This window comes from Trichosurus vulpecula, chromosome 3 (genome assembly GCF_011100635.1).
Source record: "Trichosurus vulpecula isolate mTriVul1 chromosome 3, mTriVul1.pri, whole genome shotgun sequence".
NCBI classification, from domain to species: domain Eukaryota; kingdom Metazoa; phylum Chordata; class Mammalia; order Diprotodontia; family Phalangeridae; genus Trichosurus; species Trichosurus vulpecula.
Window position 1 is genome coordinate 327,549,605 of NC_050575.1, and position 13,110 is coordinate 327,562,714.

Genomic DNA, 13,110 nt, shown 5'->3' on the forward strand with positions numbered 1-13,110 from the left:
ATGCTAGGCATTTTATAAAAGTGGAAAAACAGAAACTGAACCTTCCCCTTCTTGAAAGAACATTAGAGGAGAATAAAAAAATTGACACTGGTAATATAAATGATGCTGAACAAATGGAATGTACAGTATACTGTGATGTAATGGTAGATTTAGAATCAGGGGACTTGTGTCTGAATCTTGCTTCTTAAAACTCTATGACAACCTTGGGTGAATTACTTAAAAATTTGATAAAGTAATTCACTTTAAAGTGTTAGTAATACAATTAAAAAAAAACCCTAACTAAAAAGGTGGCAAAGCATCTTAAGATGAATCTGTGATCAGAGGACACGGGTTTAAATCCTATCTCTGACACTATGTGACCTTGGGCATATCACTTAACATATCTGGGTCTCAGCTTCCTTGTCCTTAAAATGAAGGGGTTTAGTTCTTTTTCAGTTCTAAATCTATGATCCTGTGAATAGATAATTATATTGTACGTAGAGAATTAAGAAGAAACTTAGCTGTAATACAAGATAAAAATAGCTAACATTTATATAGCGCCATCTATGTGTCTGGCACTGTGCTAAGTGCTTTACAAATATTATCTCACTTGATTCTCACAACGACCCTGGAAGGTAGGTGCTATTATCATCTCCATCTTACAGCTGAGGACACTGAGGCAAACAAAAGCCAAGTGACTGGCTTGAGGTTACATGGAACATATAAGAATTAAAAGCACTGTGTTTTGGGAGGTAATTTGCAGATATTTAAAGAAGCCATACTTAGTTTATACATATAAGGAAAACTCACCAACATTTTTAGTATAAAATTTTATGTACAAATAAAAATTAAGACAAAAAAATTTCTAGAGTCAAAAAGTTTTATGCTAACATTTTTGTAGATTTGCAGAAATAGAAAAATCTTGATAATGACTTAAATATTTATTTAATTTATATTTGAAAGAAACCCAGTTCCTATTAGAAATATATTTCTGTCCTTTTTTTTTCACCCTGTAATGGCAACCAAAGTGGGACTTTGAGCTGTTTTTTCTTTTGGAGTGCTTCTCAGCACTAAGACAATCAAGTGCCTTTAATTGAGTCATTGATTGAATCAAGAGTCTTTGATGACCTGCTTAAGTCACAAGAAAGTCTAAGTCACATGAGTTTGAGTCCCATGGTTATGACGCCCTCTGACCCTGAAGAAGCGTATATATACTCGGAGGTTAGCATTTTGCCTTGAGGGCTCACTCGTTGGAAGAGTGTTCCTGTGATTTCATCAGACAAGATTCTCTGTGTAGCTGTTAAGGAGGCCCCCCCACCCCCACTTTGAAAACCCAGATGTTGGTGCTTCTCTCTCTGGTAAGTATGTATGTATTGCTACGGACAGACAGAAGCCCTGTCTGCTGATTTGTGTCATTTGCTCTGTTTACATAATTTCTGCTTGTGTTTTTTCTGAAGTTCAGGGTGCTAACTTTTCCCCCTGAACTAAGTGAATGATATATGTATGTTTAATTAAAGAGAGATTGTAAACCCCTTAAAGTTGCTTTTCCTTTTCCTTAGAAAAGTAGGCCAAAGAATCTGTGCTAGCAGGCCTCCTGTGTGTCGGTGTTATTGGCCTTACACCTCCACAGCAGCCGCTAGCAACACTGTTTCTACATACCCTTATAGCAACCTAATATCATTTAATTACTAAAATTCTGACTTTTATATTTCTTGATCCTGAAATAAGTTCTCACACTATTCACATTCACTGTCTAGAAGAGTACTGAAACTGAAAGGATACACACAGAAATATGTTCATATATAAATCCCTAAACCTAACACTAAAAGACAAATTTCCTAGCTTTGTACATTGCAGTACTTATTAAAATAACTGGGATTTTTTTTTTTGGATTAAGGTTTTCATGGATGTGATATTCAGCAAAATAACATGTACAAATTTCTTTTATCATCCCTAACTTTTCATCAGATTTAGCACTATACTATAGTATAGTTGTCAAGACTAGCATCTGGAACATGCTGCAACATGTAGCACATCTGAACACCTAAAGGTCAAACAAGATCAATATTTGCATCATAGTGGTGTACTCTGCCCCCTCAATATGTGGCTGCCAAAATGCATATTCGTTAAAACATTTTTAACAGTGATGTAACATAATGATGTGTAGAAGATGTAAATGATTTCAAATAACTTTTAAATTAAAAATACTGAATGATAAAGATTACCTGGCATAAGATAAGATACCTGTGTAAGTGTACCTATATATGCAAAAATCACTCAAGATAATGGTATATTTGATATAAATTTATGACAATATAAACACATCTAATCTTTCCACAAAAATTAATAAATGTTAATCATCCACAGTTTATTGACTTATTCTTAAATTCGACCTCAAAATCTGAATAAAAAGTTAGATGCCCAAGACCTCTATCCCTTTTTCTACCTTTTTACTTTATAGGGGGCTTAATACTAGTTAATCATCCTAATTAGAGAGTGAAAAATTAAGTGGCTTTTGTTCTTTACAAGAAATCATGCTATGAAGCTTAGTACTTGATAACTCTTCATACTAATACTATCTTTCCAGCTCCGCTGCCCTTTTCACGTTGCTAGGCTGTAATCAAAATGTGGAAGCTTCTTTTCTTTCTACACCAAGCTGGCAGCAAGTGAACCACCAATCTCACAGCCTAGCACCATAAGTTTAATGAAGCATGACTTTTAACACTTTAACGCTTTTAGTATTCCCCTGCTCCAAAATCTTCAATGGCCACCCTCTGCACATATGACAAAGTCCAAACTCCTTATCATGGCTTTACACAATGAAATTCCAAGCTGCCTTTTTAAACTGCTTTCTCACTATTCTACAAAATTAATCAATCAACAAGCTTTTATGAGAGGCTTACTATTTGTCAGGCCTTGTACCACTAACAATACAAATGAAAATAAACTATTTCCTGCCCTCAGGGAGCTTATATTCTATGGGGGAGACTAAATGTACATAAATAGGTATAAACAGATATATAAAATACGCTGTAGGTCACCAAAGAGGAGAAGGTACTAGCAGCACAAGGTGCTAGAAAAGGGTTTCTGTAGGTGTCTTTGAGCTATCTTAAAGGAAACCAGGATCGTAAGAAGCCAAAGTGAGAAGAGGAAACATTCCAAGCATTAGAGAGGCTGCCAGTGCAAAGAAGAGAGATGGAACATCATGTGTGGAAAACAGCAAACAGGGGCAGGGATGGCTGAATTGTAGAGTTTGTAAAGGGGAGTAGTGTTTAAAGAGACTGGAAAGATAGATAGGGGCTAGATTGTGACAAGCTCTAAATGATAAACAAGAGGAGTTTATCTTTGATCCTAGAGATAACGGGGAGCCACTGGAGTATACTGAGGGAAAGAGGGATGTCATTAACCTCATGTTCAAGTCAGACTTCTTAGTGCCTGAAGCAGGTCTTAAACATTCTTGCCTATGATGCCTATGAGCTCTACTTCTCTCCACCTTTCCAAATATCATTCACATTTAAAGGACCCGTTCAAGACCACCTCCTCTGTAAGCCATTCTTGACCCCTCCCCAATCCAATGTGCTCTCTCCTTCTGTATTTCTATTGCTACCACTTTCTGTACCATTTATCACATACTGCTCTATTTTTAATTCTCAATTATGATGATCATCTCTCCAACTAAATAATACACCCCCTAAGGGTAGGATTACCTTTTTTTCTAGCTCTCATAATGAAAAATGACCTTGTATATATTTTATATACATTTAAACAAGTATGGTTGTTTTCCTAATAGACCATCACTCCTTGAGGGCAGGAGCCATTTCATTTCTGGCTTTGTATTCCCAATGCCTGGCACATGGCATTTAATAACTGTATACTGGCTGACTGCCTAGCCAAAGTGTCTTGGACATAGCAGGCATTTAATTCTATTTCTGGACCTGACCTGTGATTACACAGGTTTAAGAAACTCCCTGGTGAAGAAACTTCCTCTTCCAAAGCAGATCAGCATCTATGCTGCAACTTACAGTCTTAGAGACGTTCTCAACTAGTACTCATAAATTCACAATGCACAAAAAAATAACTTAAAGGAATATGAGGCTCCAGAGGATTATTAAATATATTTGACAGCCTTATACCAAAAAGGGACATGATTGAAGAATAGCTAGTAGAGGCTTTCAGGAAGAATTTAGTATAAACACAAAAGGCAAGTGATTTTTTGAATATGACTTAAAGGTTATATTTCTGGAAAAAGAGGGCAAAAGAGTTGTGTGGCTTAGGCAACAATATTAAGGATATTATATAACAATCCCAAGCATGAATTATTTTCAATAAATTTTTACTGATATTACTTCATCTGGCTTCCCCCCCTACAATCCTCTTTCTGCCCTGATTCTTTTATAGCCCATCATTTAAAAAACAATTTTTAAAAGAAGGAAAAAGAGGTAAAAGAGAGGAAACATTTCAGCAAAACCGATCAACACAAAATCTAACATCAGACGCAATGTTCCACCACCACCTCAGCAAAGAAGCAACAGCCGCGGGGGAAAGTGGAGAGGGGTCTTCCCATATCTCTTCTCTGGAGCCGAGCTTATTCTTCATAATTTCTCAACATTCATTTTCAATTGTTTTGTGGTTATTGTCTTTCCTATTTATATCATTGCTGTCACGGTGTATATTGTTTTCCTGGCCCTGCTTATTTTTACTTCCCCTTTTTTACTTCATGTCTTCTCTTTATTCATCATCTCTATCATTTCTTGCAGCACAGTAATAATTCTCAATCAACTGATAGACATCTACTTTGTTTCCAAAAAAGTGCTGCAATAAATATTTTTGGCATATATAGGACCTTTTTATTGTGTAAAATAACTCAAAATAATGGTATATTTGATATAAATTTATGACATAACCATAACCAATTCAATTTTTCCACAAAATTAGAGAAATATTGATGATCCACAGCTTATTGACTTACATATTAACAATAATATGAAAAAGTCAGTCAACAAACAGTTGTCAAGTTCCTACTAGGTGCCAAGCACGCGAACAAATATATCAAGCTATATACAGGAAAAATAGGAGATAATTAAGAGGAAAGGTGCTGGAATTAGGAAGAGTTGGAGAAAGTTTCCTTTAGAAGATGAGATTTTGGTTAGGACTTAAAGGAAGTCAGTAGTTGGAGTGGAGGAGGGAGAGCATTCCAGGCACAGGAGACAGAGAGATAAAATGAAATTCCCTTGAGAACTCTGTTCATATCCACTGATCACTTCTCTATCAGGGAATGGTTTTCAGTCACATATTTCTGTTAGTTGTCTGTACATCTTATGTACAAAACCCCAAGAGCTAAGCATGAATTATTTAAGAGACCATAAAGAAGAGGAAAGGAATTCTTGCCAAAAAGAAATAGTAAAACAGGTAGGTTATATAATATAAAACAGACAAGTTTAGACTAGAAGAATGTTTATGTGGGCGTATGTATATGTGTATATATCCATATCTACATAGATACATACATATAAAAATGTTATATGTGTATACACACATATGTATATGTTATATACGTACATTGGTGTATATGTGTGTAAAACTTGTTGCAACACATTAAGTTTATACAGTATAATAACAAAGTATTAAAAATTAGTTCCATAACAATATAATGGAAGTTCGGCCTCTCACACTTGGGTTTCTCTGAGCTTTCGGTTCCCTCACCTGTAAAATGTCTCACAGGTTTACATGGACAGGCTTTGTAAAACAGAGTATCGGTATAAGTTACCTCCTATGAGAAGTCTTCTCTAATAGTTATTAAGTACTTTTTAGGAGCAAGACACAATGTTAGACCCTAGGAATACAACAGTCCTTGTACCATCTGTCTACTGGGGCCATGCCACAAGCACACGGATAGGCATGATGGGAACAAAGAGGTGAGAACACTTAGAGGAAAGCTTCACAGAAAGAAGCACCCGAAGACTTCAAAGAAGTCTTGAAAGGAGGCAACAGGGGAGTTCATTCAACACATGGCCCATGACTGGCACAAATCCTGGGAGTCGGAGCTTCCGTGCTGAATTTGGGAGACTATGAGTAGTTCAATCTGACTACATCCCCAGGTTGCACAAAAATGAAATGTGAAACGAAGCTGGAAATACGACAGACAGGCCTTCACCTGTCCTGTGCAGCGGCAGCAGGGCCTGGAGTCATGAAGTCCTGAGTTCAAATTCAGATACTTCCTAGTGGAGTGACCCTGGATGAGTCTTTTAACTTCCACCTGCCTCAGTTTCCTCATCTGTAAAATGAGGACAATAACAGCACCTACCTCTCAGAGTTGTTGTAAGGATCAATGAAATATTAATTATAAAGTGTTTAACACAGTGCCTGGCACAAAGTATGAGCTGTATAAATGTTAATTATCACCATCATCATCATCATTCCAACGCCTTCATTTTATAGATGAGGTAATGGAAGCCCAGAGGAGCTCAGGGCCAAAGGTCATACAAAGAACAGGGATTCACACCCAGCACTCTTTCCACTGTACCTCTCATCTTAACCAAGAGGAAGGGCTTGTCTGGATCTTGGTCTGCAGTCAGAAGCTGTACTCCCTGGCAAGTTAAGGCCAGACCGTGAAGGACATGCCAGCACTAGGCTAAGGAGTTTGTGTTTTATTCTGCAGATCAGAGGGCAGCAACGAAGGTGGTTGCCAGGAGTCACACTGATCCCTACTCAACTCCCTCCTTGGGTAGACAGAGGGTAGGGTCCGTGATTGGTTTAACCTTCTTCAATAATTTCCAGCCTTTTAAAACTTTCACATTCTTTATTCGATAAATTTGCACTAATTTGAATGACTTAAAAGTTGTAGTTGCCACACAAGCCAAATACCACATCCCTTTTTTCTGTCAGTATTTAGTTTTCACCTATTTTGTTATCAGACCTTATAAATGTATTAAAGCAATCTATAAACTATTATGAAAGAGGAAGCGTGCATCCAGCCAATTCCTCTTAAACTATTTTTAAATTCTATTTCATACTTGATTGACAGAATATGATGTAACATTTATGTTCTCCTTTTTGAAATTAAAAGCTTAAAACATGTCTTTAGAACCCCAATAATATAGAAATTCTTTACTCACAAACAAACATGATACACATATAGTGACAGATTGTAGGAAGGAAAGAAATTAACTTTTTATAATGCACTACTATGGCAGACTTTTTGAAATTGAAAATGTAAATTTAAAACCAATGAAAATATTCCCTAGCTCTATAGACATAAACTTGTTAAAATTTTAAGAATGCTAAATATCATTAGTGTGAAACAAGTCAGATAGAAGGGGTACACTGGTACATTTGTAAGCCATTTTATAAACACTGTAAGAAAAAAAGGAAAGTTTAATTATAATTCAGTTTCTTCTTACAGACTATATATGACACTAACCTCTTGAGGATGGGAGGGAAGAAGGGGAAGGGACCCAGGGGCAGAGAGTCCAAGGGGAAAGAGAAGAAGACAATGGCCCAAGAGCAGAAGGTATGGTGTACAGACTTCCACAAAGTGACCTGGAGGCAAGATAAGGTAAGTAGTCATCTAGGGGAGGAGGGTAAAAGGGAGTGAGACAAGGACCTAGAAACAGAGTCCAAAGTTACAGTGGAAGGAAGATGAAGGTGATAGAGCAGAGGGTAAAGTGTGGAGATGACCAGGAAGTGGTGTGATTTAATAAAAGCTTGTTGATTGATATTTATGTCAATTTGGAGAGAAACTTCTGAATTAACAGTGCCAACCTGCCTAAAATTAAAGCTCTGGTTTTTTTATATGAACTGCTGAAACAATATAAACATTAACTTACTTGATCAAAGTCTAAAATGAAATTTAAAATTGACCTAATTGGTTGACTGAAATTAAGAACTGATTAGCAGCATTTTTTTCCCACAAAATCATGGAAATTTCCCTAACAAAGTAAAACAAAACAAACAAGGATGTTTTGTTTCTAGGTTCATATTCTTCAATGCTTAAAGGATCTATGATTTAATATGTATAGGTATTTCCAACAATGCAGATAGAATCACAACCCCTCTATGCTTTAGTAGAGAGATGATCTTAATGAATTGCTATGACCAAAAAAAATAATAATAACCTATGGCCAACTTGGTGATCTGCCTCTCTGAATGTAATTAGACTGGTCTAAGATAATAGGTATACCATCCACTGCCAGGACCACATTCAAATTCTTTCTGGCTTGGTAGGATGGGATGAACCCAGGGTTACCCCCACACAATAAGAACGCAAAGGAAGACTTTAGTTTAAAAATGTAAAATAAAATTACTGGCCAGCATATTGTATTCCAAACCATAAACATTCTATTTTCTCTTTTCCATAAACAAGGTTACCAAGCCATCCTGCACTGCTCTACAGCCCATTACTGGGGGAGGGAAATATAATTTAGCCCACAGCTACAACAGTAGTCTTGTGGTTTTGGTTGTTGTTTTTTTTTGTACAGGTTAATTTGGTAAGGTAAAAGGCTCTAATCTCTGGTGACCAGGCACGGGGATACAGATCACTTACCTCGCTAGACTTTTCTCCTTGTCACATGCCAAGGTGATACAATTAACTTCAAAAACTAAATTATAAAAGAAAAGGCTTATACACCCTTATGACAAAGCCACTGCCTTGCATACATGGAAAACAGAAAGACGAAACATAAGATAGAAATGTAAATTCCACAGTGTCAAAGACTATGTTAGGCCAATGTTACATATTCCTATCCCATGTGCAGTGTCAATGTGTCCTTTGAGAACTTAACAAAGAGAGGTATTAGGACAGTGAATGGAATCCAGTCACTGAATATTTACAAATATTGACTGCAAGTTGACTTTATATACTTAAGATGAAGCAACTTTCAACAATAAGACAGTATTATCATGTATGTTCATTTTCCATATACTATACTGAACAGTGGATTCTAATTAAAGTAGAGAAGGGATTTAAATCAAAGATCTCAAACACCAAACTTTAATTTTGGACCACCAAATTTGCAATCCTTAGTTATCCAGGGTATCATAACATTTTACATGAAACCCCGAGCTATGCAGCCATTATGGGTATCGATTAACAGGACCCCATTCCAAATCTAAAACAATTATGACAAGGAAAAAGTGGACTGGCCTTAACGCATGCTAGATGCCATAATTCATACAAGAATGATTGATCCTGTGGTTTTGTTTTGGGTTTTGCACAAAAGGTTTGACTCTCAGTAGGCTGGCTAATATAATGAAGCATCATTAGTCCATACAAAACAATCTATAAAGCATGAGGCTACAGCGAAAACAGAAATGCACCTGTACTTGTTTATTTCCAGACTACTATCTCTATAATACAAAATATGTATCAAATTTTTGAAAAGGATCTGCAGAATACTATTTATCTTGACCAAACTACAAAAAAATTACAGTCACTTATATGACTTTGCCAGAAAGGCTACTTGAATCTATTTGTTGAGCCGATTCAGTTTTGTCCGATTTTGCAACCCCATTTGGGGTTTTCTTGGCAAAGATACTAGAGTTGTTTGCCATTTCCTTCTCCAGCTCATTTTACAGACGAGAAACTACAGCAAATAAGGTTAAATGACTTGCCCGGTGTCACACAGCTTAGTAAGTCTCAGGTCCTCCTGACTCCAGGACCAGCGCTTTATCCACTGTGATACCAAGCTGCCCATTTATTTAAGAATATACAAACAGAAGAACCATTTCTTGTCTTACCAATTGCTATAGATATAAAGCTTCCTAATTATAGAATTTGCACTACTGATTAGAGAAATGCACTAAAACAACTCTGAGGTACCACCTCATACCCATCAGATTGGCTAATATCACAAACAAGGAAATGATAAATGTTGGAGGGGATGTGGGAAAACTGGGACACCAATACACTGTTGGTGGAGTTGTGAACTGATCCAACCATTCTGGAGGACAATCTGGAACTATGCCCAAAGGGTTCTAAAACTAGGCATACCCTTTGATCCAGCGATACCACTGCTAGGTCTATATTCCAAGGAGATTTTTTAAAAGGGCGGAAAGGACCTATTTGTATAAATATATTTATAGCAGCTCTTTTTGTGGTGGCTAAGAATTGGAAATTGAGGCGATGCTCATCATTTGGGGAATGGCTGAACAAGTTGTGGTATATGATTGTGATAGAATATTACCATTCTATAAGAAATGACAAGCAGGATGGTTTCAGAAAAACCTGGGAAGACTTACATGAACTGATGAAAAGTGAAATGAGCAGAACCAGGACAATGTTGTGCACAGTAACAGCAATAATGTACGATGAAGAACTATGAATGACCTAGCTATTCTCAGCAATACAATGATCCAAGACAATTCCAAAGGACTCATGATGAAACATGCTGTCCACCTCCAGCGAAAAAACTGATATTGTACGAATATAGACTGAAGCCATCTTTCTTTCTTTCTTTCTTCCTTTCATTCTCTATTTTTGTTTGAGTCTTCTTGTATAAAATGACTAATATGGAAATATTTTACATGATTGCACATGTATAACCTATACCAGATTGTTTGTCATCTCAGGGACAGGGGAGGGAGGGAAAAGTAGAATCTGGAGCTCAAAACTTCAAAAAACTGTAAAAAAATTGTTTTTACATGTAATTGGGGAAAAAATAAAATATTTCTTAAAAAGAGAGAAACTGAACTAATGAATGCCATCTGTGTCTTGAAGATACCAAAAACATTTTTAAAAAAACAACCTCACCTACAAGAGATATAAAATTGCTCAAATGATCAAGAAGGGAAATAAGCTCAACATGAAAATGAGTTTAAGGTTTGTTTGTGGTTCTGAAAAATTCAGAACTTTAAGATTTCAAATAAACATCTTAATCTCTTATTTTAAGTTTTATAAAAAAATCACATGATAATCTTTACCACTACCATAAAGCTCCCATCGGAATATGGAATGAAGCCAACATGGAAAAAGGTAGGCAAAACAGTGTGACTTCTCTGAGATATGATCTGTTTAATGAATTTTCCCCCAAAACTCAGTTTTTCACTTAAACTAAAACAATTATCTAAAGTGTCATCCAGTTTGAAAAACCACTCAGTGACACATCTAGATGTCTATACTACCTACACGAGGATAGTTCTGTCTTCATACTGCAATTTCAATCCTGTATATCTTGCTGTGACTGTGAGCAAATCAGTTAGCCTCTCTAGATCTCAATCTCCTTAGCTGTAAAAGGCTCATCTCAGCTCTGTGATGCTATGATTCATATTCAGAAGAAACATCCTCCCTCCCAGAAAGAAGACTGGCTTCCCATCCCAATTTGTCTCTGTCACCAGCAGTTTCCCTAGGCACTTAGGCTCAAAACACTGGAATCATCACCAACTTAGCTTTCTCCTCCATTAATCAATCAAAAATTTATTTATCATATATTATGAGCACAAAACTCTGCTAAGTATTATGAGGGATGCAAAGAATTAAGACCACTTATAATCTAGATAAGACAAATATGTGAAATTTTAAATCACAAAAATTCAACAACAATAAAAGAAAGGTTAGATGTGATTATCTGGCAAATGAGTTATATAATAAGTGCTGTGAATTCGGAGGAAGAAGAGATCGCAGTAAGTCTAGGAAAGCTTTATGGAGGAGGCAGATCTTGAGTGAAGCTTTGATAATTAATGAGAATTCCCAGGCAGGAAAACATATGGAGTGAAAGCACAATGTTTCAGAGAAGTAAATGGGGTGGAGGAGTGGTGGGGGCAGGGTGGGGGAGGGAATTGGAAGCAAGTGGTCATGGTGTTGAATACCAAGCTGAGAAAGTCACACTTTATTCTAAAGGCAGGGGGAAACCATGAGCAGAAAAGCAATATGATAAAAGTGTTGAAGAAGCTTAGAAGCTTAGTCTGGTGGCAAGGAACAGGGTATTTTGAAGGAGAGACTAAAGTACAGAAACTAGTCAGGAGGTCATCAGGTGTAAGTTTCTGAACTAGAGGGGCTCTGCGGAAGGGAGGCTGGCAGAAGACGATGTGGAGGATGAGTAACCAGGACCTAGCAAATGGTACCCCAACCACACAGGTCTCAGTATCACTTCATGCTGCCACCATTGCCCTCACCCAGACCCCCATTCCTAGATTGCTCATTACAAGGTTCTGAGAGGACTCCCTTGCCTCCAGCTTCTCCTCACTCCAGCCATTCCGCATGCTACTCCCTGACTTATTTTTGCCCAAAAACCACTTTTGTCATGCTATTTTCATAGTTAAAAATATTTCATCTTTCCTTACTTTCTACTGCACCAAATCTAAATTCATATTCTAGACTTTCAAGATCTGGTCCCTCATTACTGGCTCAAACCTTATTTTCTACTCTTCTCCAACACATTCTCTCCATTCAAAACAGAATGATCTTGTCCAGGGGTGGGGAACTTGTGGCCTCGAGGACACATGTGGCCCTCTAGGTCCTCAAGTGTGGCCCTTTGACTGAATCCAAACTTCACAGAACACATCCCCTTAATAAAAGGATTTGGTCTGTAAAACTTTGATTCAGTCAAAAGGCCACACCCAAGGACCTAGAAGGCCATATGTGGCCTCAAGGCTGCAGGTTCCCCACCCCTGACTCTTGTCACTGTAAAACACAGTGCTCATTCCTGCCTGAACTTTGTTCATGGTATTTTCCTGGCCTGGAAGGCTTACCCCACCCCCTCTTCTCTGCTATCTATCTAAATCCAACTAGTGCTTACAGGGTCACTTCAAATCTCATCTCTACCAAGAACCCCTTACCAACTAATCCAGATCTCACAAATCTACTTCTTCTATGGATTCCTATAATACTTCTGGTCAATAATATGAAATTTAACTACTGATTAAGATATCTCATATCATTTGCTATTAATTCATATGTTAGTCTTGTCTCTCCATTAAGACTGTATGCTTTTTAAGGGCACAAAGGTATGTTTCTATCCATAACAATACTCACTTTCTAAAACTTTTTCTCTGATTGTGAACCTTGGAAGTTCCAGAAAATGGTAGAGAAAATAGGGAAAAGGAATTTGGTTCATCTTACCAAAATTATTATAATACTCATACATTTCTATGAAGAATTTTGCAAAACAATGGCTGTCAGACCAATCATGTCATCAA

At 37.0% G+C, this 13,110-nt stretch overlaps 1 protein-coding gene across 1 annotated transcript in view; it reads right to left on the reverse strand.

Moving 5' to 3' along the window:
- REL (REL proto-oncogene, NF-kB subunit) overlaps window positions 1-13,110 on the reverse strand; it is a 58,741-nt gene that overhangs the window by 25,950 nt on the left and 19,681 nt on the right. The window lies entirely within an intron of this gene.